The sequence below is a fragment of the Wyeomyia smithii genome, chromosome 2 (genome assembly GCF_029784165.1).
Source record: "Wyeomyia smithii strain HCP4-BCI-WySm-NY-G18 chromosome 2, ASM2978416v1, whole genome shotgun sequence".
NCBI classification, from domain to species: Eukaryota; Metazoa; Arthropoda; class Insecta; order Diptera; family Culicidae; genus Wyeomyia; species Wyeomyia smithii.
The window spans coordinates 254,000,380-254,028,034 of record NC_073695.1 but is presented as its reverse complement, the minus strand read 5'-3'; the positions used below and the strand labels follow the sequence as shown (position 1 = coordinate 254,028,034).

Sequence of the window (27,655 nt, the reverse complement as noted above, 5' to 3'; positions counted from 1 at the left end):
TCCGGCTGGCAGCACACCATTTCTAAGCTGTCAGTTTGAATTTTTCACGAAATTTACTCTTTCCTTTCGTCCGCGTTCCGTCCAGCCGTCCAACCGTCCAGAAGGCCCGTACCGAATGGCACGCCAGCGAAACTTGTTTCATGTCGTCATATTTTTCTCAATTAGTACGGTTCATTTACAGACTAATTTGAGGAAAATGAGTTTCCATCCTACCGAACTTCCACTGCAGGTCTTCTGCGGGGCGACGATCTCGCGTTCCATTTGGCACGGTTCTTCCCCGAGAGCTGTGCTGGCTGCCATTGACTCCGCCGGGAGCACCTATTATGCCGCTCGAGGTGTTCCTCGGGGTATCGTTAGTTTCCAGTTGTAGAAAGACGTAGTTCGTCTTTTTTTGGCACTCCACTTCGGAATAGAACGAGGAAAAACGTCTATAAAGACGTCTCTCGTTCAGAGTTGATGTTCTTGTTTTCTGTTCAACGCCGAAGAGCAAACGCATTAAAAACATATGTCAAAGTGGATGACATTCGGAGTGAAATATTGTGATTTTAGGATCGTTGCTGGTAAATAGCAAGCAGGGGACGGATGCGACAGCCCCGTCGTCTCACCTTTCTGTTGTTCGTTGCAGTTGGTTGACTGAGTTGATGTAAAGTCATCAGCGTCACCATCATCATCATCATCATCATCATCAGTAGCAGCAGGGACACAAGCACAGTAGAAATGTCGCACGAAAGCCGGAGTGTTTACTTACGAGTGTTACCCGCGGTGGGGTTGAATTGATTTCCCGTGAGTAATGGCACGCATGTCATGTCGATGTCGCGTACACTCTGCCATCGACAGGTCCCGTCTATCGTCAACTGCCTGTGCCGTGATGGCGGCGGTGACAAAGATTGCATTAAAGCGGATGTGCCTTACGAAACGGCACGAAGTTTCGCTTTAAATTAGCGAGAGCCGCACCAGAAAAATCATTTAAAGTTCGATTTTATTTTCAGCAAATGGCGCTATCGTTTCGCCCGGAATCGGCTGGCATCTGAAATATGTCTACCTCGTGCCGACATTAATCAGCTGAAGCGCCAGCCGTTTAGCAAACGGTACTGACGTTCCGATTTCCTCCGTCACTGCGGAGAGCACTCCGAAAGCAATTCCGAATCGTTTGATCTCGTTTCCCTCTGCGGAGGAATACAATTTTAAAAGCCCTCACGGGAAAATCGCGCCGCTAGTTGTGCCTTCCCCCCGCGTTCAATTCAATTGGCCGCACGTGTCGGATTCATCCGTTTCTTGTGATTTTATGACGTTCTAAACTACCTAACCAGACGGCAGTCGCAGACAACAAGCATGTAATTAACAACCGAACAGCCAATAGTCGCTCCCGTTTCCTACCTTGCATTTCCATCCGAAAACGCATCCCCATCGAGCTACTAGACTCGCTAGGGACCGGTTTCTCGCTTCTGCCACCGGGCTTCACCGCATGCAACTTCTCTCTTATTTTCTTCCAATTAACCGCCGCGTCGTTCCGGGGGGAGGCGGTTGTAGGGAAATTTATTCGATCGCTGTCCTCATCGTAGTATCAGCAGCAGATGAAAATAAATATTCATCAAATATTTATATTGCTCTCGTCCCGCAACCATGGCCGCAGTGTGTATTGGCTTGTTTGCCCACGACTAACCGAGAGTCCGAACCAGATGGAAGGAACGATTCGATCGAAATAAAATCGATTGGTTGCGCCATCCAGACTTGGGGCAGCCAGTAACCATTACCGAGGCAGAAGCATGCAAAACACGGTAGTTTAAGGGGAAAATATTGTTTGTTTACATGAGTGGCTCTCGGTGAAGAACCTATCGTAAGTAACATGACAACGCTGTTTTTCTATTTAGCTCGTCTTTAGATTGGAAATTACGTTCAGTTTGAGTCGTTAAAATAACTGAACTGTGTTACACGAGTAGGCAAATAAATGAAAAAGACTAATTTGGAAGAATATGAAAACTGACTTGGAAGGGTTATTTTAAATACAACAGGTACCTGTTAAAAAATAGCATCAGAACAATTATTGACTTTCAAAAATGAATTAGAAAGTAACAAATTGAAAAGTTCAGAGTTTTATAAACAAAATTGTTTACTTTAATCTTTCCGGATAGATATCATAAAAATCGAAACTTTTTATGCCATATGACCCGATAAACTAAACTGAATTTTCAGTTACTGCACATCAAGAAAACACAATTTCAAAATTGCGCTTATTTATCAATACAAGAATTTGATGTTTACGAAGAAAAATACAAAAAAGTTCCTTTTTACATGAATTTTGGGAATTAGGTGATTATTTGTACGCGAATTACCCAGAAATGACTTTCTTGATGTAATGACTTTCTTTCAAATCGATTATTCAGAGTGTTGGTTAAATTTCCAAACTAGAATTACAAATATACGAACCCGGCGAGCAATCTCTATACGACACTCTCACGTAAGTTGACGCGTTTTGTAATGGCTACGGGTACCATAGACCAGTGTAATCCACCGATAGTAGATTTTGGAAATGCCTCAGTCGACAAATAAATATTCCAGAGACTTTTAACCTCTACAAATCCAATATTCCTTGAATTCATAGCATCTTAAAACATAGAGAACTCCAAATTCCGTAAGTACTGAAACTCAGGCCCAAAATCGATGCCCACAACTTTCGTGATATTAAACAATATATAGAATCCGGGAATATATAAAATTCTAATATCCATAGAATTCTAAAACCAATAAAATGTAGAAAGTTAACCGTTGCATTTTAATCCCCCAAGAAAAAAAAACCATAGCAAAAATTTCTCAAACAAAATTACAAAGCGATTCTCAAATTTAAAGAATTCTATAACTCATAGTGTCTTCCAACATATAATTCATAGTATCCCTAAACCCCAAAATTCTGAATGTTGAAAATTAATAAATTTCAAAACTAAAACCAATGCTATATTAAAATTCACAGAACCAAAACTTATTCTCTCAAACTCATCTTATTCAATGCATACAATCTACTCAAATCTTTGGAATTCTTATCTTCTTAAAACAAATATATTCTAAAAATCCAGAGATTCTCAAAAAAAAAACAATTGAATGTATTGAAACACATAGATTCCTGAAATCCCAAAAATCCTAAAATTCATATATACGTACATTCCTTGGATTCCCATGCAACAATATAATTCGTCCATGCAAATTTTCAGTGAATAGAATTCTCGAATCTATTGAATCATTCAAAGATTCATAGACTACATGGAATTCCATTATCTTAAGGATTCTGCAACCCATAAAATTATCAAGTTTCAAGTGTAGCTTTGAACAATCTAAAAGTTCACGGATTCCATAAATCTACAGAATCCCAAATATATAGATTTCTGAGTTTCGTAAATTTCGTAAACACAGGAAAACCTAAAATCGATATTACAATTCATGCTATTCAAAAATTCATCAACCATCACTTGAATAATGTTGCATAACAGAGTCCGGAAATCAATAGAATCCAAGAAACCACAAGATTCTAACATCAATAAAATGTCAAAACATAACTCTGCTTTTTTGTCCTTCAAGAAAATAAAATAATTCCTCACTGCAAAAATTTGTCAAGCATAATTCCAAAGTAACCATATTTTCAACAGTAGTAAGTTGAAAAAAAAAAACAAGAATCAATAGTCACGAACAGAGCTGCGATTAATCCAAGCAACATGCTGACTATGACGAGAGAGAAAATATCATCGCACTCGTTTCTTTCTCTCATGAATAGCCAGCAACCATCACAGTAAGCGTGGAGATCCGACAAGTGATTCAATATCTTGTCTCTTTTGTTGCCATTTTCGGGTTCTCATTGTCAATCGTCGTGAATATACAGAGTTCACTCGGAAATGTCACTGCAATGCAAATCAAGGTGATTTTTGGAATATCAAAAATCGTTTCAGTAGCGTGATTATGTCAGTGCTAGCTTGAAGTTTGTTGCTATCAGGATTTTTTAAATTTGATCTGCTTTGCGGTCCGTGACGATCCCAACTTAAGATATGGCCACCAATGAACTAGGTTTATAATTTCAAACAGGTCCGCATTTTTACATTTTTCAATGAGAGGCATGGTAGGATTTTAAGCACTCCTAAGCACTGCTTTGATCATCGTTACCATGTTACTGAAACATATTCCGGCCATATATCCGAAACCAGTCGATTAACTCCGGCCATCCTCTTCGTTGAAAGAAAATATTAATGAAAACTAGGAGAAAAGCGAAACCGTTCCGAACCGAAATTGAACAGTTTCAAAGTTGAACCGTGCCAAAATTTAACAGGATCTGTATATAAATATACATACCCATACATATTTTAAAGTTTTCTGTTTTGCCACCCGCGATTCATTTTTTGCCGCGAACTAACACTGTCTTTAGTTTAACCTACAACAAGCACAATATTCAAGAATCAAAGTAATAAACTCATGCTGTCAAAAAAACAAATAAAAATGCAATATTATTTTTCAGATATGAGATCATTTGAAAAGTATTAATAGATTTCTTTCTAAAACAATTGGTGTTATGAAAAAGCACCAAACTAAAATACGCTCAGTTACAAAACGAAGTAATAGTTGTTTATTGACAATGCTTTTAGTCGGCGTGCAGTCAAACCGAACCAAGCTTCTAAAAACATTTACCGCCGCAATTGCTGTGTACAAGCTGTTACAGAGAATTTTTGTTATAATATCGTTATCAAATACTCAAACAATTTCGTTACTTCATAATAGATAGATTATTACTTCTCATATCCACTGGGTGTCAATAACTCAATCTGAGAAAACGGCGCTTAATTCGGTTTGATCGCACGCCGACTATATATCAATATCATACATATCAATTGAAGAAAAATCATTGATTTTATGTTTGCTATCCTCATAACATCATGCTGTCAACTTGATATTTCTGCTGGTTCAATCTCAGTACAGCCATACCCGAATGATCGAGAAAGATAGCAAGAAAAAAATGAGAGTGAGAGTTGACGCTAAGAGAATCATTATAACATCGCAAACTCTTTTGTAATGAACCATGCATCGTAGTTGGCTGATTCTGGTGTTGCATCATTTTGGCGTAATGTCAGTAGTATGATATTGACTTTCGCAGCTCTGGTCACGAACTCAAAGAAAAAAAATTCTGAGCAAAATCTGGTCCGTCAAATGCGCTTCCAAACTTGTTTGGGAACGCATTGAAACTCTACGGGAACTCTCCCGGCAGAACTCAGTTTTTCTGTTTTGGGTGCCCGGACATTGCGGAGTCGAGGATAATGAACAAGCTGACAACCTAGCAAAATAGGGATCAGCTCAGCGGGCTATTGGTCCCGAGCCGTTTCTGGGTCCTATTCCGCTATCAAAAGCGAACTATTAACTTGGGAAAGGCTAGAAATATCATCCCAATGGCAGCAGGTACAGGGTTGTAGACAAGTTAGAAAGTTATTCTATCCGAACCCCGGAACCGCCAGAAAGTTACTTAGTCTAAATCGTGATGAACTACGGATAATCACGGGACTCCGTACCGGACACTGTCCGGCTTTTTATCATTTAAAGAAAATCGGTGTAGTGTTGAATGACACCTGCCGATTCTGCAAATCGAAACCAGAGAGTTCAGAGCATTTGCTTTGCTCTTGCGGAGCTCTTGCTTCCTCTAGGTATAACTTCTTAGGAAGTTACTTTTTAACTCCATACCAAGTATGGAGCTCTAATCTCTCTAGGTCATTAGTTTCATCACCTATGTTGTACCTAATTGGGGTACAGGTTTACAACAAAACATTTCTACTCCATTAATGAGTACGAGCAATCCGTATCCTGTGCACAGCAATCGGGGCCAGCCACAAAAGACAATCAGCAAGACTGTCGCAGTGGCAATTTAGTAGCCAGCGCCCTTCAGGCATAACAGTAATTAAAAAATCCAGCGGTTCTCGGATTCGAAACTCACATACCTCACCTTATTAAACAGACGAGAGCCCTGGTGGCTCTTGCTGTATCAAGAAGTTGTCGTCATGTTGCTCGGTTTTGGGCTGTGCTTCGCCAGTACCCCAGGCGTCTCATCACTCGCAAGTCTCCTTAGATCTGGTCGAACCATTGTGCACGCTGCGCCCCTCTATTTGAGGTGCTGGTAGGGATGGTTAAGAGAAGTGATTTCAAAAAGTTATCGTCCGGCATCTATACGACGTAACTGTCCCACCGCAACCTATTGAATTCCGCCTCGAAAACTGCAAAGGCGTCAAGGTCCTCCGCGAGAAACGTTGTTGTCTCGTTTCCGTAGAGAACTACCGGTTTATCAGGGTTTTGTATAGCGTCAACTTCGTGCGTCGTTGCGCTCGTCTCGATCGAAGTGTCTTCCGAAGTGAAAAGTAGGCACGATTTCCAGCATGATTGTGTCTCTGGATCTCTATACTAGCGTTATTGTCGGCGGTCACCAGTGTCCCCAAATACATGAACTCGTCTACCACCTCAAGCTCATCGCCGTGGGCAGAAACTAGAGTTGGGAGGCTGTTGCTCTCCTTGGAGCCTCTCGCATTTATTCGCAATCCGATTCATTCTTCTTCGGTTTTCAGTCGGGCGTAAGTTCCCCCCGCCGTCGCAAAGTTACATGCTATGATGTCAAAGTTAGCCGCGAAGAAGCCCAGAAGCTGAACAGACCTCATGAAAATCGTACCCTTCGTGTCGATGCCCGCCCTCCGGATAACACCCTCAAGGGTGATGTAAAACAGCAAACAAGAAAGTCCACCACCTTGTCTTGACTCTCTGCGCGATTCAAAAGGGCTCGAATGTATCCCCGGAACACGCACGAAGTACATGACTTGCGCCAATGTGGCCTTGATGAATCGAGTCAATTTATCCGAAAATCCGTTGTCGTGCAACTGATCTTTCAAAGTTCTCGAACGACTGTATCATAGGCCGCCGTGAAGTCGATGAAGATGTGATGTTTGGGCACGTTGTACTCACGACATTTCTGTAAGTTCTGTCGGACTGAGAAGATCTGGTCCGTGGTGACACAGGCTTCCATGAAGCCCGCCTGGTACTCGCCCACGAACCTGCTGGTTTAAGGTGATTTATATCAATACACAAACGAATTTAACATGAAGACGATGACAATCCTTGATGCAACCAATCATCAAAAATACTTTAAGGTCGTAAGCATAAACAGCCTACAGCCAATTCCAAGTGCAGCACAAGCATCGTTGAAAAATAATATAAACAGCAGGGGTCCTCTATTGCTACCTTAAGGTACCGCTGATTTATTGCTGAATGGGGGCGATGTTTGTGATTCTAATTTCACTAGCACTACTCTACCACCCAAATAGGGGCATAGTCATTTCACGAATTGTTACGAAGCATTTGGAAAATATCAGTGATGGCATGAACCCGTGCAAAGTTGAACTGAGTAACACTTTTCAAGATTTGAATCCAACTGGAATCTGCTTCCTCTCGATAGTTTGAGTTATTTTGCACCGCACACTCTAATCGATTGAGTTTAAATGCGTGCAATGCATGCAGTGCACGATGTATACAGCGATGCAGGCGATGATGTAACGCGATGAGTTTTGTTTTTAGATTAAATTTATGCTTTCAAACGCGGCGCGAATTTCATCGCATTTCGATTTTCATGCAATTGTTGTTATGCAGGATTAAAACTCAAATCCAACTCATGTGTAATGCACTGTTAGTAGGGTTTACGTGCAAACCGAAAATAAATGGGCAAGCAAGTTTTTAAACTCACTTGGATACGAGGGCAAAGTCACACTGCCTACTCTGTAAAATATTGTCTAGAAGAATCTAGTGATTTACACGACCGAGAGAAACTTTCAGATCAGTCTATATCACCTTCACTTACAATTTGCGTTCCATTTCATCAATACAACTAGAGGTGAAATCACGGAGATTCGTAATGACGGAGCGGCCAGTCATAAAATCATGGCGGTCTGAGGAAATATAGTGTCTAGTGCTAGGTGGTATAGCTGAACTCCCGATTATTCTGATGAGTTTCGAGCGAGCGGATAAACTGGTGATGCCGCGGTGATATTTCACTGGAATTTTTAACTGGAATCCCATCAGGTCCAGAGGAACAAGACGTTTTTAATTTCTTGGTAGCAGTGATGATCATTTCGGGAGTCAAGTCAAAGACGTCAAAGTCAACGTAATCTATTGGATCGGTCGTTTTGTACTGCACTTACGACAGATCATGCAAGGACAGAATCTCAAAAACCTATGAGAAGAACATGCATCAGCTTCAGTTGAGGACTTCAACTGTATCCATCATAAAACATTTCCAGATGGATAGCAGAGCTTTTCCTCTTCAAGTTTACGAAGCTCCAGAACTTTTTCAAATTGCTCTGGAAATTCGCAACCCAAGAATTTGGAAGCCCCAGAATCTAGGAATGAAAATCTAACAAAAGATTAAGAAAATTATCCAGCAGTACTATATGAATTAATTAATAGAGTCCTATAGAATACTATAATTCACAGATTCCATGAATCCACAAAATCCCAAAAACATATAGAATCCCAATTTCCATAGATTTTCGAATCTCACGCAATCCCAAGATCAATGTACTTTTGGAATTAAACATCTAAAAAGAAACTTAAGAGGTTTTTTGATTTGCTATATTATTGCAAAACTTAAATCTATGAAATTCAAAAACCTACAAAATCCGCAAATCCCTAGAAATATTATATCTATGGAAAATATAACAAAATATACTTATTTGTTTACTTTACTTTATTAGTCGATGGACCGTTGAGCGTTCTAGGGTTAAAAGAAATGAAGATGGGTTGAAAGAAATAGAAATGTAGCTGTTCCCCAGTCATCCCGTACACCAGCAGATTGTGCGTCTTCTTCCACCGGGCACATCCACCGCGTGTGAGGCTTACCACGGAGTCGACGGTCTTTTCCTGGTTCTCTGCTGAAGATAGTTTTAGTGGCTCTCTCGTTAAGCATACTTGCTACATGTCCAGGCCACTGAAGCCTGTCATGATGTACTATCTCCACTATATCAGCATGTTTGGTATACCGCCTGCGTCACAATCGATCGCAGTACTCTACGCTCAAATAAACCGGTTACTCGTCGATCTGCTTTCTTCAGTGTCCATGCTTCATGTTCGTAAGGAGCCACTGGGTCCATGATCGGTAGTCCATGGAAGGCCCTCATCTTTTTGCTTCACTGCTCATATCGTTGTCACATGTCACAAACGTACCAAGATAAATGGCTTCACAAACCATTTCCAAAAGTTTCCTATCATTCTTACCATCAACCCCAACACTACCGAAACTCCCACACTATAAATCTTACATTAATATAATCTCGTGCTCATATAATTCAAAAAAGCCTAAAATTCCATGAAATTTCACAATCCATAGAATCTTCATGGTTCTACAGATTTTGTGGTTCTATGCATCCAAGAATTGCTAAAATGTGGTCTTGCAAAGTACAAACAATTATATCACATAAGTGCAATGGTTCCTGTTATGGTAATACTCCATAGGCCATAATTGGTTCATGCCATAACTGGTATTTTTTTAGGTACGGTCAACTTGTACTCCTCCTCTAATTTAAAAATCCATGAAATTGATTTTGATTTACAAAAACTGGGTTTGCAAAAACTTTAAAAGCCCTTTGGAAGTGTTGAGTACAGTGAATCCCGAAATCCATACAGTAAAAATGTTTGTTTTTATTTTATCAGTTTAAAATCAAAATCAATGGAATATTCAAATCCATGAGATCCTTAAATTCCTAGAATTATTATATCAAGGAATCCTAGTAACAATAAACTTTTAGAATTTACGAGATTCCTGAGTACATCGAATGACAAAAATTTACAGAATCTTGTCATACGTTCCAGTAATCAGAAGCATTCTGATGATGCACTTCGTACACATGCATTAAATCTCAAATTTCACATAAACCAAACATACATGAAATCCCATAATTGATGAAATCTCTGAAATCGATAGAACGGTGGAATCGTAACATCCATAAAATCCAATTATCTAGAGAATTCTAATGTCTGAAGAAAGTTTAAAGCAGAAGAGAGCTAAGATGCATAAAATACCAAAAGGTGTTGTATATAAAAATAATGAAATCGGAACTAGAAGATTGAAAAAAATCTGGTGATCAGTAAACCAAATCGAATAAACTTTTCGGCAGTTGCATAAATGAAAATTGCAAAAAAAATAATGGAATAGAGTCGGATCGCTGTATAGCGACATCGCAAGGGACCGTCGTTACAGAGAAATGTCGCAATAAAACGAATAATTTTTCTGAATATGAAGAAGAAGGGACCATTGAGAATGTCGCTATAGAAAGATTTGTCGCTATATAAGTTGTCGTAATAGAGGGCTTCAACTGTATAATTTAATTCCAAATAAACCTAAAAATCAACCATGATATAGAGACGCCAAATCTCAACAAAAAAACTTCAAAAATAAGCGTCCTAGGAGGATAACAAACATTTGAGAATTGAAATCAACAGATCTTCGCATCGTTAAATCCATGAACCCATGGTCATCAAGAAATAAAAGGATTTAAACAATCCATAGAAAGACAGGAAAATAATCCAACTAGATCAAACAAACATTCTTCAACTATGAGAATCTGAAATTCTAGGAAAATTGAAAATCGTTTATCGATAAATCTTCTAGTAATCTAGTAATTGCTAATCAAGACCAATTTACTCATAATTTTGATATTAACAGTACAACATCCTAAACCCCATAGACTCTGGCTTGTTGAACCAGCATCTAACGTCGAGACCAGTTGGGAGATCATGCAAACATATAGTTCGCAAAATTATGTTATCCGTAGAGCTGCGAAATCCATTTAATTTTATATATACATACATCCGAAAAGAAAATCCGAAATTTTCAAAATCGGGATCCCTCAAATTATAAAGCATATGTGCTTAAATCCGTAGATTGCTAAAATCCACAAAATCTAAAACACCATAAATTCCTACATACTACAGATTCCCTAAAATCATGCATTTACATAAGTCGTAAAATCCTAAATATCAAAATTATTGACAATCCTACAATCTATAGAATATGAAGATATACAGAAAACTTAAACCAATTAAACAATAAAATCCATATAAAACCATAAAATTCATAAGATTCTTAACTCCAAAACACCTGCAAATCCAGAGAACATCGGAATCCATGGAACCCTTGAATCCATTTAATCCCAAATCTGCTAAACATGTATACTAAAATCTATGATAAACTAAAACTGATCGAACATAAACTTCCTTGATATCTTTCAATGAATAGAATACTAATTCCAATAAAATCCGTTAAAATCCACGAAATCCTGAAATGTATTCAATTTAACAACCCATAAAATCATGAAATCTCTAGAAGGTTAAAACTTTAACATTCATAAAATCTTATGATCTAGGAAATCTTCACTTCAATAGTATCTTAAATTCTGTGAAATCCAAAAATTATGAAGAATATTGAATTAAATTCATGGAATGTGAATATCCAAAATGTCATGAAACCCATGAATTTAAATTTTCTTTTAGGGGACAGATCCTATACTGAATCTAGAATACGCCTTCACAAAACGCGGTCTTGAGCTGCACCTCTAGTTACTCATTACACCTAGGCATCTCCGTTGTCAGGACACATCCAAGGCGTGCGGGTACTGCCTTGAAGACATCGGCGTCTATTCGGGTCTCTGCTGAATACTAATTTTGCCGGTCGCTCACTCGCCATACGTGCTACGTGGCCAGCCCACTGTCATCTGGCATGTTTCATCAGTTTGCGATACCGGCGTCTTCGTGTACTTCGACAGCTTACGATTCATGCGCCTGCACCAGACCTAGTGACCCTGTATATTAAAGAAATGACAAGGCACTCACCGTTAAGGCAGCTGTCAACATCAAAACGGGCGAGCTGTTTAATTTTGCATTGGCGTTATTACTTTGGTGTAACAGTTGCCTTAACGGTGAGTGCCTTGTTATTTCTCTTACGAACAGGTTCACTAACCACACCCGATGTTCGATTGTATTGATCATATTCGAAGACTCCAAACACTCACCGATCGGCTTCTTGCCACGTTTACGATTCATGTCCGTAAAGCGCCACCGGGAGAATCAGCGTCCTGTAGAACGCAAAATGTGGTCTTTTTATTTTTTTTTTTATTTTTTTTTTTTTTTTTTTAAAGGTGGCGGGGAAATCTGCAAACAGACACCTGAGAAGAGAGCTCAGGGTGTGGGGATGAGACTAGGGGAGAGATGCTGGGGTAGTTACACTCGCCCAGACACCTACTGATCCCTGTCCCGACCCACTAAAACCCCTCCAGTCTCCAGCCCTGGTCTTCCCGGAACGACGGTTAAGTATTAAGTCGGGAAGTGGCTTTTGTGCGTGATGCACCCTCTTTACTCTTATAACCTCCTAGCTAACTACCTGGAGACTGGTAATTAGCTACCACTGGCGTGTTGGTGGTTGACCCGCCACACACGTTGCAGCTCCAGAACAATCTGAGAGGCGGCCGCACAGACCGCGTTCCAGATGTCCGGGTCGTCGCACATCCTCCGTACTAGATTGTCCGGAGTAGTGCCAGGCCCGCTCACAGCCATCATGTTGCTCCTCGCTCTTGCGAAACGGGGGCATACGAAGAAGACATGCTCAGCAGTCTCCTCCTCCTCCACGCACTCGGGACACATGGGGGACACCGCGTGTCCGAACCTGTGCAGATATTGCCTGAAACAACCATGGCCTGACAGGATTTGTGTCAGGTGGAAGTTCACTTCACCATGTCGTCTCCCGACCCAGCCGGATATCTCCGGTATGAGTCGGTGCGTCCATCTGCCCTTTGTGGAGTTGGACCATTCCCGCTGCCAGCGGAGCATCGAGAATGACCTTCTGGTACCTCGTATGCCCCTTGTGTCACGTTGGTCGAAACACTCTCTGTCCTCCTTGATGGCGATGCTGATAGGCATCATGCCGGACAAGACACAGATTGCATCGTATGACACCGTACGATACGCACTCGCAACTCTCAGGCACATGAGCCTGTAGGTACTTTCCAGTTTACCACGGTAACTGTTAGTACCTAGCGCTCTGGACCACACTGGCCCACCATACCTAAGTATGGACGAAACCACGCTGGCAAGAAGTCTTCGCTTGCTGCCATAAACCGCTGAGCTATTGGACATCATACGAGATAGTGCTGCAATAGCCGATGAGGCCCTCTTACAGGCATAGTCGACGTGACTCCCGAACGTGAGCTTGTCGTCCACCATAACCCCCAAGAGCTTCAGGGATCGCTTCGAGGTGATGGTGCAGTCTCCGACTCTGACCACCGCCTGTTGCTCCGATTTACGGTTGTTCACAACCGTGACCTCCGTCTTATGATGCGCGAGCTCCAGTTTCCTGGAGCGCATCCAGTCCTCGACCTTGCGTATACAGTGCGCGGCGGTCAACTCGACCTCCTCGATAGACTCGCCGTAAACCTCCAGCGTTATGTCGTCTGCAAAGCCGACGATCACAACCCCTACAGGGAACTTGAGTTTCAACACTCCGTCATACATGACATTCCACAACACCGGGCCCAGGATAGAACCTTGCGGAACTCCTGCGGTAATTGGGACGCACTTCTGACCCTCCTCCGTGTCGTAAACAAGTACTCGATTCTGGAAATAATTTTCCAGAATCTTGTACAGCGACACCGGTACATGGATGCTCCTGAGCGCGAGCACTATGGAGTCCCAACTGGCACTATTGAACGCATTCTTCACGTCGAGCGTGACGATTGCGCAGTAGCGTATTCCCCTTCTCTTGCGCTGGATTGCTACCTCCGCCGTCTTGATGACGGAAGAGATTGCGTCCAGCGTGGACCTGCCCTTCCGGAAGCCGAACTGGTTACTTGCCAGACCGTGTACACCCTCCGTGTACCTCACCAGTCTGTTGAAGATGATCCTCTCAAGCACCTTGGCCGCGGTGTCCAGCAGGCAGATAGGCCTATATGCCGATGGGTCCCCTGGCGGTTTCCCAGCCTTCGGCAATAAGACCAGTCTCTGCCGCTTCCACCTGTCCGGAAAGAGACAGTCATCCAGGCACCTCTGCATGACTGCCCTGAACAACCCGGGGGCCGTTTTTATCGCCAGCCTGATCGCCAGGTTAGGGATACAATCCGGTCCCGGTGCCTTGCTCACCTTTAGGGATTTGGCGATCACGATGAGTTCCTCATTCGTAACCCTTGCCTCCTCCCCTGCCTCGACACGGCTGTCGTCGCTCACGGATTGGATGCTCGGCAGGTTGGCCGACCATCTCTGGTCTATGTCTGAGATACTGGAACGTCGGACGTGAGACTCGACTGCCGGAGGCCAAGGACTTGGCTCGTGGCGTGGAAAGAGTCCCTCGATGATACGCTCCAGCATCGCTGGTGATCGCTCTGCAGGCAATGTGGTCTGGATCTGTGGATCTGTATACCAAAAAAACACTTCGAAAGTATCCCCATTCATCAACTCCGCAGTACCAACGTTTGTAAAACTACCACACTTTCTACCAATCACTGTGTACTTCGCTTTGGAAGTGTTTTTGGTGAGTTCAATTTTCGCAGCTTCTCTTTAGAGAGCCGTGAAGACCTTATTTACAGCTTTTCAATTAATACCGATGATATCGATGTCGTCCGCGACGTCTAGAGGCATATGCGACTTCGTGATGAAGATGTCGCTACTCTGCATACGAAGCTCTTTCTGTTTAGGTCCACTCCAATTGGTTCATCGATAAGTCTATCAACTTTCCATGTACTTTGCAACAAATTCTTCCGCTAATAGCTTCTAGATGTGCAGGAATTCCTCACCGATATCGATTTAAAAATGGTGGACAGCCGGGTGCGAATCTTGCCTACCACGAGATAGTGATATAAATCGACGGTTGGCTCCCGAAACGACTGCACATCGATGACGACCGCACAGCATGTGGCCGATTTGAGAGCAGGCCTCTCCGTTGGGGTATCACCAACTGTGCTTCCGAATATTCAGATGTGCGAAATGGGTACACGATCATCTCCTGGCCGCTCCGATGATCACTAGCTAAAAGTTTGTTTTGAAGCTTTTGTACCTCATAGAGAACAAAGTTCAATGAAAACATATTTTCCAGGATTCTTCACATATTTATTCCTATCACACTTTGGCCCACTGTTCGGCAAAACAAACATTGGAAAACTCGGTTGTGGAAAGTCGGCAAAGTTTTACTTCGTCATTTTTTTATTGTTAAGAACAAAACAAAGCCGTGTCGTAAAAATCGCGTTGAAGAAAAAAAATTTCTCAATCATATATGTATTCATAGTAGGTAGGTTTATATAAAGTTGGAGGTATTTTTTATTTTGTTTTATAAATAGAACTTTCATAGTAATAAATGCACCAAAAAATCTACAAATTTTATTTGTACTTTTCCAAAGAAATTAATAAAAAGTTTTGTATTTTCTTAGACTCGCCCTTCTTCAAAATTCAACGAACTTTCTATATGGCGATAAAAGGGCTCTCAAATGTAGAAATGTGTTTGTACTGCCGCATTTTTTTCTTCCAACAAATTACCTACAGGTTTGATGTCACGATTTGTGTTGCTTTATCTGTCTATTATTAAGCTATATTTTGCTTTAGCTCAAACATCGGATTGGATCTAAATAATAATAAAATATTGTTACAGACAGCTAAAATGAATCGAGTTTCAGAGAGATGGTATCTCTGTGCTCGACATTTAAATTGTTACTAATTAAAAAAAAACAACAAGAGAAAAAAACCTCCAATGCCATTCGTTATCGATTCTAATTAAGGCTCCAGTTCACTCATGCGAACCAGAAAACCACCATAAATTACCGGGCCAGTTATCTGGAGAGATATAAATTTCCATCCCCACAAGAAAACCCAAAAATAAAACTCGTCTGGAACTGCCGCGGTGCAGATACATAGTTGGATGCACACAAATACGCCTGCAACGGCGACGGTATCTTATGGGAATCTTGATAGTGCGTTCCTAAAAATGCACTTCCCGGTGAACCTGCCCATCCAAACCAAAACACGAAAAAAAAAAATGAGCGCTTTGAGCCGTATTCAGTCTGCCGAATAATCTCTGGCCACTGCACCGGAATCCCGCAAAACATCCGACTTAACACGGGGAAGAAATATGCGAAGCTCCGAAAAAAAGGTGCTTGATTTATTACTTTTGGGGGAAGTATTATATTGATTTATTAGTCTAGCGAAGAGCTGCAGCAGCAGCAGCAAGTTGCCCGCGGGTGGTTGGAAAAGTACGAACGTTTGTCGGCTTTATTTTGAAGGGGATGAAAAAGTGACTTGTGTGGAAAGTGGGATGAAACCAAAACAGTGTATCCGAATTCTCAATTTGAAAGATTGTGCTTTTCCGATTTAAAAGGTAAAAATATCTTATCTAGCGTTCGTTTTCTGTAGAAGATGGTAATCTACTGCCACAACATGTACATCACACACTGGAAATGTTTTCGATTTTAATTAACCAGTAAAACAAAACTCATCGTACATGTATCCTCAAGCGCTTAATTGCGTTTCAACTGTAGTCGCACCATTCTGTTTATAAAACTAGCAAACAATATCCTTTCACTTGAACTTGAATCTTTCATTCGAACACCAAAACCCTTCAAGCGGGTGGAAAGGATTGTTCAAATGAACCCGAGTAATCCTGACCCCTTCGTTGGCCGTTAGCATTCAGCCAGTTGTTATTCCAATCCAGTCGGAGTCGTACTGTGTAAAAAAACGCGAAACGCCTCCACAATCTGAGAAGTGCTCATTAAAATAACAACGGCAACGACTTGTTTGTCCGATTGTACAAAATCACGGTGAAGATTTACGTACGAAACCATCACGCGTGGACTTTCCATTATACTGTGCGCGGGAACAAAAACAAGGGATCCAGGGAGCATTTGCAACCTGCGCAAATCGTCTCCGGTGCCTCTGAAATTATGCGAAATTGAAATGTTGCCTCTGCACGGGCGACTATCTCAGCCAGACAGAGCAGCTCTCAACTCGACTGTAATTATTCAATTACGGTGTCTGCATATTTAAGCGAATTAAACTTGCTCCCGCAGTTCCACAGCCTGATTTGCCTCTCCGCACTCCGCGCCACGCTCGCCATCAGTTCTGTGGGGTCAAATATATGACCAGGCAGTGAGAAAATACAGCCCATAGATGACAGCGCAAATTCCTAGCCAGGAACCAATAAATCTGTTAACAAATTAAATCGATTCCAATTCTCACTAATTTGGCCGGCTCTCGGGATCCCCTAGTGGGCGAAAACGAAATGAACAGCCCAGAAAAAAAAAACAAAAACAAAAAGAATGATCCAACCAGTGCTTCAAATTATCGGAAAGTTCTTCTCCTCCGATCGGTGGTGGTTTTATTCACACTCGGAAAGAACAACAGGAAATGTACGCTTTGAGCACTGACTCTTAATTAAAAGCGAATCGGCTGTAGAGACGAAGGCCGCCGGCAGGTGGGGCTACACGAGCCGAGAGAATTTCTAGACAAGTCAGTCGGGTCTGGTTGTCTATTTGGTGAGAGAAATAAAATCATTTTCGAGTTAAGGAAATAGTAATAATTTGACTGTTACTACTGTTTCTGGATTTTCGAATGGAAATTGAAAACTAAGTCGTAATATTTCCTACCAATCAACGATTCTCTTCGATCTCTCAAACTCATCATTCAATTATTTGCTTCTTTTCGGAAGTGAAAATAGTTTCTAGCGCTTGCATCGTAGGGAATATCTTCGATATCCGCTCCCACGCACTCACAAGTCACAACCGTTAGCTCCTTGCAGCATCTGTCAGTGTTCGGCTGCACTGTAAGATAGAACCCACCTGACGTACAAGAAGAAAGTTATCCCGCCATCGCTTCTCGTTATTTTTTTGGCCTCAACGGAAACCGCCCGTTGAGACATTCCCGCTATTGATCGTGGTTTTCCTTCACCCACGTAGGAGTTGTACCTTTGATGATTCAGATGATTGATGTTGACTAGCAATCAATCTAGTGTTTGCGATCCCCCAAAATTTGGAAAAATTTATCACTGCAGAAATTAGACTCTAAGTTCGATTTATTCTGTTTGATCTATTTAAGCTTCATTTGAAAAATTGAAAAATGCTCAGTTCAATTGGATAGCACTTCATAGAACCATTTCCAAAGCAGTTCAAATGTAAACCGAATATTCCTCTGAGAATCAAGTCACTATTTTTTCCAGATAAAGCCAGATGTCGAAGTTCCACGAGTTTCCAAGCCGCAAACAAATCCTTAAAAAAAATCCAAAACTCACAAAATAATGAGCAATTCTCGCTGAACCAAGTCACTAGGGGCACAAGGTCTTCCGATTATGAGATAAATGCACAAAATTGTTAGAAATACAGAAAAAATTATAATGACATTTTTATTTGATCTAATTTGTTGGCCCCTCAGTCACCAAGGGGTGTAACAGTTTCTGGAAAAGTGAAAATTTCAACATTTCTTGATATATTATTTAGGCTATATCTCTGGAATTTGTTATGGAACCTATTACAAATGGCACTTTTTTGTAAAGAAAAATGATAGGGCTTTCATTTAAAGCGATAGAATCTTGGCCGCCATCTTGAATTTGGCCGCCATTTTGGATTATATCAGAAAAATGCGATTTTGACCCTGTTTGCAACTACCAATTTTAAATCTAAGACAAGCATCAAAAAGCTGAGAAAAGATGCTATTAGATATAAGAAAAAAATAAGATTAGCATCAGTGATAACCTACCAATTGAACGAATTTTCCAAACGAAGTTTTAAGATAATTAATGCATTCCGCGCAATCAACGTAGTAGCCATATGTAGAAACTCTTCCCTCCAGTATTATTTTTTGAAATGCAATAAATTTCCGGGTATTTATAAGTTTAGTAATAAATTGCTGAACAAAACTAAAAAAAATCAACTCAAAAATCATAGTCTCGAGAAAAACGCGTTTGAAAATTAGTGTCGAAAATTTGTTTTTCAATTTTCAAGAAAGTTTTATTGTTTCAAATTTCTAATCATCATTTAACATTTTCGAGTCTATTATAGACACATTATGAGCACGTTATACATGTCCAACTCTTATTTTTACTAACTTTATAAAGAAATTTCAATTGGTGCAGCAAAGGCACATCTACTCATAACTCTGGAATTTTTGTGAAATTTGAAACGGGTTTTCGTGGGAAGCAAATTTACAGTATTTGGCATCGTTTGCCATCCAAAGCTCATAAATGCAAAATTTTGAGTTGTGCCAGTGTTGCACGAAGCCAACGATATGCTAAACAATTTCCCTCGGAATGTACTGTTTCATGTAAATCAACTATTATAGAATGCACAACTAAGTTCGCGCTGTTTTTTTTTCTGGAAGCCAAAATGAATAAAATACTATTTTATTGTGAAAAAACAGTTATTTATAAATCATTCAAAGTATTGCCCTTTGCTAGCAACAATTTTATTGTGGCCGTTTGAATAAAATACCGTTCCCCAGTGATGGTCCGGTTCGGTTTCAGAAGATTATTACAAATACGTAACACCGAACTGGTCACACTAAATGAAAAGCATAATCTTCACAACTTACATATTCCACCAAACCGACGACGTAGAAGCATGACGGGGCAGTCTCCATAACCCTCGTTTCTTTGGGTTGCTGTAAAATCTGTTTTTCATTAGCCGTCACGATGCGATGAAGAAAACCCTTCCTTTTTTACCGTTGGAGCAGTTGTTCACAGGAGAAAAAACGACGCTCAACGTCCCTTGGCTTCAAATCATAAGGAACCCATGTTCTCTGTTTTCGATTTATTCGCGTGGAAATGGTTTAGTGGGTGAATAGTAATATTAAAGCAAGCTGTTCCTGCGTTTGGCATTGTTCATCATCGAGGATCCAATTCCTCCAACTTACCGTCTTCGAAAGTTTGGGCATTCCTTCACGTGGACAGTCATCAACATCGAAATAACTCTAAGGTCGTTTCTACGTGCTGGCTGCCTTACAAATTTGTATGGGACTGCATAAAAAAAATAATTTTAGTTGAAAAAAAAAAACCAAGAAACCGTCCGGAAACATTTGAACCTCGCTTGCATATGATAGTGATTTATTTTTTTTTTTTTAACTTTGTTAGGGGGGCTTTCAGCCACAGGCTGGTTCGCCACCATTTGATAGTGATCAATCTAGAGAACAAAATGCATTATTTTAAATATTTAGTAGCAAAGCAAAAATGTGATTGTTTTTTGGAAACTGATAGGGGAACTTTTCCATTATTCACCTCAGCCCATATATTCATCTTATACAACATGAAAACACAATTGAAAACCCAGAAAAAATGCTTATTTTCTAATTAAACCAATCTACTGATATGTGAAATGGATTCTTCTTAGTTTACTTAAGATTTCTCATGAAGTAGAATCTCTCAAAACTCACCTAAAAGCTCTAAATATTATATTATAGTTGTGCATCTGCACTCGAAAACTCAGTTATTTCAATCATCTACCTCAGAAAACAAAATCCGTGCATTGCTCTATACGGCTACAGCGAGACTGGTTCCAAAGCCAACCAAAGTTTTTTCATCATTAACGGACCACTTTTCATTTGATTCACTAAACAAAATCACTCACTTACTACGAATACTTTAATCTTCAAAATGTTCAGCTCAAATTTCCAAACACAAGCTACAATCAGCAGAAATATATGAGATTTTTTTTTTTTATTCTCGCTTATTTTCCGTCGGTCTAGTTCCGCCACTGTTGTGGGCAATCACCGACGCCCGAGGAGACGACTCCACACCCAGGACCCTAACTCACGACCCGTTTATTAACGGACCGGCGCCAACGTGATCCCAGAGATTTTTCGCCTCAGAAAATCTCCCGGTGTCGGCTAGGATTGAATCTAGACCAGTTGGGTTGGTTGTGAGTGGATCACGCCACCTCACAACCATCGACACCTATGTCGGCGGTGGGATTCGAACACAGGCGTCGAGCGTGGTTGGCGGAGACGTTACCAACCACACTAGGCCCCCGCTCCGAAATATATGAGATGATTTTTTACAAATCCTAATTTTCAACTGTATGTATTTTCATCTGTTTTCACTGCGTTGAAGATAATGAAAAGTTGCCAAATCAGTTTCTGTTAATTCGAAAAACTCATACAGAAAATGTTGCAATATTCCGACACAATTGACATAAATCGACAGCACTGCAGTGGTTACCTAGGTTACCAATTTTGCACTTAAACAACTACAGCGGATACCTGATTAACATACTACGACGGTTTGCGGCTACGTTCATTCATGAAAGTGTGATTCATTCATGTTCAACAGTGTGATAAATATGGGGGCGTTGTGAGATGAATAATTTAGCAATGATTTAAGTTTTGAGATGAATATGGAAGCGTTGTTGAAAATGGTTTGTTTTACAAAATTCAGGATGAATCTAGCTAAGTTTACTAAATTTCCAATGCTGGGCGATTCCATAAGAGCATGTAAGCGTATTTTGTTTTTTTGTTCAATGATTTAATTAAAATTTGGTGTTTAATACGTGCATCCTTCGTTAATATAGGCCTAATGAGATGATTAATGGAACAAATGTCCTCCATGATCAATTTTGGCCTGAAACGGAAAACGTGATTGAAATCAGGTCGATATTTTGTACCGTTTTTGAGTAATAGAGAGACGAAATCTGCGAGAAAAAAAAACGTAAAAAAGACCTTGCTCTACCATATTCAAAATGACGGAACCAGTCGCGGCAGGTTCTTTCACTTATAGTAAAATTTCTGTTTTCGAACTCTCGGTGAGCTTCAGCTACCATTTTTTGAATAAAATCAGAAAATAAAAAAAAAAGAAAAATCAAATTCGCAAATAAAAATTATTTGCCAAAAAACCAAACATTTTCACTCGTCTAGTATTGGTATTTGACACCAGCGATCAACAGACACAGAGTCAAAGACAGTAAGGAACCAGGAACTCAATGGGTATCTTAAAAATAAATCCCAGCTGACGGTTACCCTGCTAGATCATTTCATCAAAGTGTGTGAATGTGAAATGTGAACAATTGATGAGTGATTTAAACCAAGGCCACACCTGTGAGCTACCCGTTGCAATGCGGTGAATGCAGTTTTGTTGCGCTACTGGACACTTAATGTCAGCGAAATCTTCGTGTACCATGTTTTATATTCGTTGGCCAAATTTTTTAGTTCCAGACATTCAAATGAGGCTTTGACAATTGCGAATATTGTCACATAATCTGCGTAGAGCAGGCGACCTCAGGTGACAGTAAAGTGTGAAGTGTGAGTGTGAAAAGTAGGGATCCTAAATTAATCCCTTGTGGAACGTCAGAGAGATTGGTACAATATTCCGACTCTTCTAAACCGGTTTAAATGTAGAGATTTCGGTCCGTCAGATAGGTTTTCATATTTTTGAGAAGATCACCCAAAATCCTAAACTTCTCGATTCTATTCAGCAGTATTCCGTGGTCGACTCATTCGAAAACAGCTTTCAGGTCTGCGTAAACAATGTCTTTTTGATCAATAAAAGAAATTCATAGTTAGTATCTCATGAAATCGTTGATATCGAATTTTTTTACGCCAAATGTCCCAGAAAAGCACAAAAAAGAAAAGGAAGATTGCCAGCAAAAATTTCTAAGTACCAGAAAGTCGATTTTTTTTTCAAGATAATATCAGATCTCGACGTTTCATGCATTGCTGTGTCATTTGGTATCGAAAAGTAATTTTCGATATCGACAGTTTCATTTACTACTATCTATGCTTTTCTAGATTAGTCGAAAAAGTGAAACCGCGTGTTCCCGTGGCCCGATTGAGCTGAAATTTTGCTTAGAGTCTTGTTTCGATATGACGAACACTACTACTTCGAAGCGAAGATCGAAAGGTGATTTTTACTGTCACCCTACTGATTATTAATTACTACATTTTATATTATACCCTTTCTTAGCTCTTGGGGCCGTTTGTAGAAACGTATTTTTACAATTATTAGTAGTTTTTCGGCGATTCTGAGTTAAATCTTGTTAGTTGTTTTTTTTTTTTTTTTCAGTCATCAGTATTATATTTAGGGTCTATTTTTCATTTCGGTCTCTTTGACTTCTACCTTTTAGAACCATATTTTGACGATACAGAGTTTTATTTAGGACCAACTTTTTTATGCTCTTAATAAAAGTATCATGGCGTGTTATAGCGCCTCCGTATTTCAGAATTTCCGAGCATAGTTTGAGTTAATTTTCTGTTGTGAGTTTGTCTGATTTTAGGAACTGCATTTTTTGCCTATTTTTTGAATTGTTTGATTGTGAATGTGTAATCTAGTCTAGTTTTTGAACGCGTACATATTCGCGTACATATAACATATTCGTACGATTCTGAGCTTATTAAGTTAATCATCTCTAGTTTTAAAAAATGTGTTTTGAAGATACTGAGCCTTCTTTAGAAGTGTATTTTAGCGATCCAGAGTGTATTTGGGGATTACTCACTATTTCACCTTCAGAAGTGAATGTTGCCAAGTCAGTGTGTATTTGGAATGGAAATTTCAACTTATTAGCATCATTAAAGCTTCCCGATTACTGGCAACATATGTGGTTTTCTCCTTCGCTTTAAAATACGCTTTCCACTTTTCTTCTTTTCCTAGTACTATTCCTCTTTCTCTTTCAGTTTGTCTTTCTCTTCATCTTACTCTTTTTCATCCTCATTTTCATCTTCATTCTCTTCCCTTTCCTTTTTTCTTTCTCTTCGATCTCTTGACTTGTATATTTTTCCTTCTCTTCCTCGTTTTATTTTACGTTCTACTTTTTTTATTTGCCTTTCAATTTTCTTTTTTTGTTTCTCATTCTGTTTCTGTTTTTTTGCTTTATTTTCTCTTTATCCTTTATACTCTCTCCTTTTTTCTCCTTCGCTTGGTTTTTTCTCTATATCTTTATATTTTTTTCCTTTTCTTTTCCTTATTAATTTTTTGTTCTATTTTTTTCCAGTTCTGGTTTTATTTTTAAATTTCCCCTTCCGTTTTCTTTTAGTTTTGTTTCTCTTCTTCTTTTCCTTTTTTTATTCTTCTCTTTTTTTCTCTTTTTCTTTATCATACTTTTTTTTGTTAATATTTTTTCTTTTTCTCTTTCTTTGCCTATTTTTCCTTTTAAAATAACTTTTGATTTTCTTTTTCTTTTTTTTTCTTTTTTTCTTTCATTTCCATTTTCATGATTTTTTTCTTCTTTTCCTTTCTCATTCTTGTTCTTTTCTTTTATTTTTTCTCTTTTTTTTCTGTTTCTTTTTCTCGTTATATTTTTTCACTTTCCTATGAATAATGAGAACAGGTTATATATCCATTCAATTCCACTACCAAAAGATAGAATAACCTCTTACGCCGTCCGCAGATACGTTTTTCGGTTGCCACATATAACTATCATCAATTCTTATGTGAACTGCAGCAATGGAAACAATCTATTCTAATTATTTGGAATTTATTTTCTGTTTCATTTTCTATTTTCTTTGTTTCTTTTTTTCTTTGTTTTTCTCATTATCATTTGCTTCCTTGTTCTCTCCCTCAACTTCTCTTTTTCTCTTCTTCTCTCTTGCTCTCGTTTTTTTTCTTTTTATTTCTCATTTGCATTCTATTCTTCTTTTTCTTTTTCTTCTCTTCTCTTTTTTTAAATTTCTGTCGTTTGTTATTTTATTCTATTTTTTTTCTCTTTTTTATTTTCCTTTTTCTTTTAATCGTTTTCTCCTTTTCTTTTCTTTTTTCTTTCTCTTTCTCTTTCTCTTTCTCTTTCTCTTTCTCTTTCTCTTTCTCTTTCTCTTCCTCTTTTTCTTCTACCTTTTTTTCTTTTTTATTTAACTTTTTCTTTTTCTTGTTTTAATATGTTTTTCTCTCTTTATTTCTTTCACTTTTTTTCCTTTTTTACTTTCCCTCTCGCTTCCTTTCTCTCTTCCTCTTTTTTGTCTTCTCTTTCTCTCAATTTATGTTATACTTACTCTTTCTTTCATTCTTTTTTTTTTTTTGATTCTCTTTTTTCTCCAATTTCACGTTTCCTTTTGTATTTTTGTTTTTTTTTATTTGAAATTTTCTTGTTCTGTTTCTGTTTCTGTTTTTGTTTCTGTTTCTGTTTCTGTTTCTGTTTCTGTTTCTGTTTCTGTTTCTGTTTCTGTTTCTGTTTCTGTTTCTGTTTCTGTTTCTGTTTCTGTTTCTGTTTCTGTTTCTGTTTCTGTTTCTGTTTCTGTTTCTGTTTCTGTTTCTGTTTCTGTTTCTGTTTCTGTTTCTGTTTCTGTTTCTGTTTCTGTTTCTGTTTCTGTTTCTGTTTCTGTTTCTGTTTCTGTTTCTGTTTCTGTTTCTGTTTCTGTTTCTGTTTCTGTTTCTGTTTCTGTTTCTGTTTCTGTTTCTGTTTCTGTTTCTGTTTCTGTTTCTGTTTCTGTTTCTGTTTCTGTTTCTGTTTCTGTTTCTGTTTCTGTTTCTGTTTCTGTTTCTGTTTCTGTTTCTGTTTCTGTTTCTGTTTCTGTTTCTGTTTCTGTTTCTGTTTCTGTTTCTGTTTCTGTTTCTGTTTCTGTTTCTGTTTCTGTTTCTGTTTCTGTTTCTGTTTCTGTTTCTGTTTCTGTTTCTGTTTCTGTTTCTGTTTCTGTTTCTGTTTCTGTTTCTGTTTCTGTTTCTGTTTCTGTTTCTGTTTCTGTTTCTGTTTCTGTTTCTGTTTCTGTTTCTGTTTCTGTTTCTGTTTCTGTTTCTGTTTCTGTTTCTGTTTCTGTTTCTGTTTCTGTTTCTGTTTCTGTTTCTGTTTCTGTTTCTGTTTCTGTTTCTGTTTCTGTTTCTGTTTCTGTTTCTGTTTCTGTTTCTGTTTCTGTTTCTGTTTCTGTTTCTGTTTCTGTTTCTGTTTCTGTTTCTGTTTCTGTTTCTGTTTCTGTTTCTGTTTCTGTTTCTGTTTCTGTTTCTGTTTCTGTTTCTGTTTCTGTTTCTGTTTCTGTTTCTGTTTCTGTTTCTGTTTCTGTTTCTGTTTCTGTTTCTGTTTCTGTTTCTGTATTCGGTTCTGGTTCTGGTTCTGGTTCTTTTGCTGTTTTTGTTCCTCTTTTTAATATCTGTCTTCATCTTTCTCTTTATTTTTCTTTTTATTTCTTCTCCAATCTTTCCCTATCTCTTAAACTTTCTGTTCACTTCACAAAATATTTCAATTGCTTTATTTTAATTGATTGACATTATCAAAACTTTTAAATTAGGAAGCAAAATCGCTCGTTTTCTCCTTCGCTTTCCATTTATTGTACCTTCTCTTCTATCTGTCTTTCTTTGTTTTCTCTTTGCCTATTACTGTTCCTTTCCCTTTCCCTTTCCCTTTCCCTTTCCCTTTCCCTTTCCCTTTCCCTTCCCTTTTCCCTTTCCCTTTCCCTTTCCCTTTCCCTTTCCCTTTCCCTTTCCCTTTCCCTTTCCCTTCCCCTTTCCTTTCTCGTTTCCCTTTCCCTTTCCCTTTACCTTTCCATTTCCCTTTCCCTTTCCCTTTCCCTTTCCCTTTCCCTTTCCCTTTCCCTTTCCCTTTCCCTTTCCCTTTCCCTTTCCCTTTCACTTTCCCTTTCCCTTTTCCTTTCCCTTTCCCTTTCCCTTTCCCTTTCCCTTTCCCTTTCCCTTTTCCTTTCCCTTTCCCTTTCCCTTTCCCTTTCCCTTTCCCTTTCCCTTTCCCTTTCCCTTTCCCTTTCCCTTTCCCTTTCCCTTTCCCTTTCCCTTTCCCTTTCCCTTTCCCTTTCCCTTTCCCTTTCATTTCCTCTTCCTCTTGTTCTTATTTTTGTCTCTCTCTCTCTCTCTCGCTCTATCTCTTTCTTCTCCTTTTCTCTTTCTCTTTCTTTCTCTCTTTCTCTTTGACTTTCTCTTTCTCTTTCTCTTTCTCTTTCTCTTTCTCTTTCTCTTTCTCTTTCTCTTTCTCTTTCTCTTTCTCTTTCTTTTTCTCTTTCTCTTTCTCTTTCTCTTTCTCTTTCTTTTTCTCTTTCTCTTTCTCTTTCTCTTTGACTTTCTTTTTCTCTTTCTCTTTCTCTTTCTGTGCTTATTTCGATTTTTTTTTTCTAATACGGGACTTTTCGGCGTTTGAAAGTGTACTTCGGCAACTCTGAGTTCAATCAGAGATGCCTTTTTATTTTTTCTTTCTCCGACATTTAAAAATGTATTTCTGTTTTTATAAAACCTGTCAGTTTTATTGAACATATTTTAACGGAATGTTTTTGTACAGTGATGCTAGATGCTCTTGTAACTATCGTTACAATTACAAAATTGTTTAAACTAATTTCAGGCAGCGATAACATGGCTAATTTCTGTAACGAAATGTCCAGATTGATTTAAAACACTCAGACTTGTTATTCTCCTCAAATTGTGGAAAAAGCAGAGTGAATATTCACCCTTCACTTCGTGTCCAACATGAGCGCGGCGTGTAGCGATATTTCCACCACACTTTTTACTCTACTTTGTGCTGTGTTTTTGCCGCTCGCAGAAAAATTAACACCACAGCTGAGCGAAACATGAGTGGTTAACCCTCTAGTGCCCAATGCCGCCATTTGGCGGGCTTCAGTCGAAGTTTCGTAAAGCTTCAAAAAATACCTAAAAATTGTTTATAATAGTTTATAGTGATTTTATCGAAGTCCGTTTAGAAATTAATTTGGGCACTAGAGGATTAAGCACTCTAGTGAG

At 39.2% G+C, this 27,655-nt stretch overlaps 1 protein-coding gene across 2 annotated transcripts in view; it reads left to right on the top strand.

Moving 5' to 3' along the window:
- LOC129720822 (MOXD1 homolog 2-like) overlaps positions 1-27,655 on the top strand; it is a 429,441-nt gene that overhangs the window by 314,498 nt on the left and 87,288 nt on the right. The window lies entirely within an intron of this gene.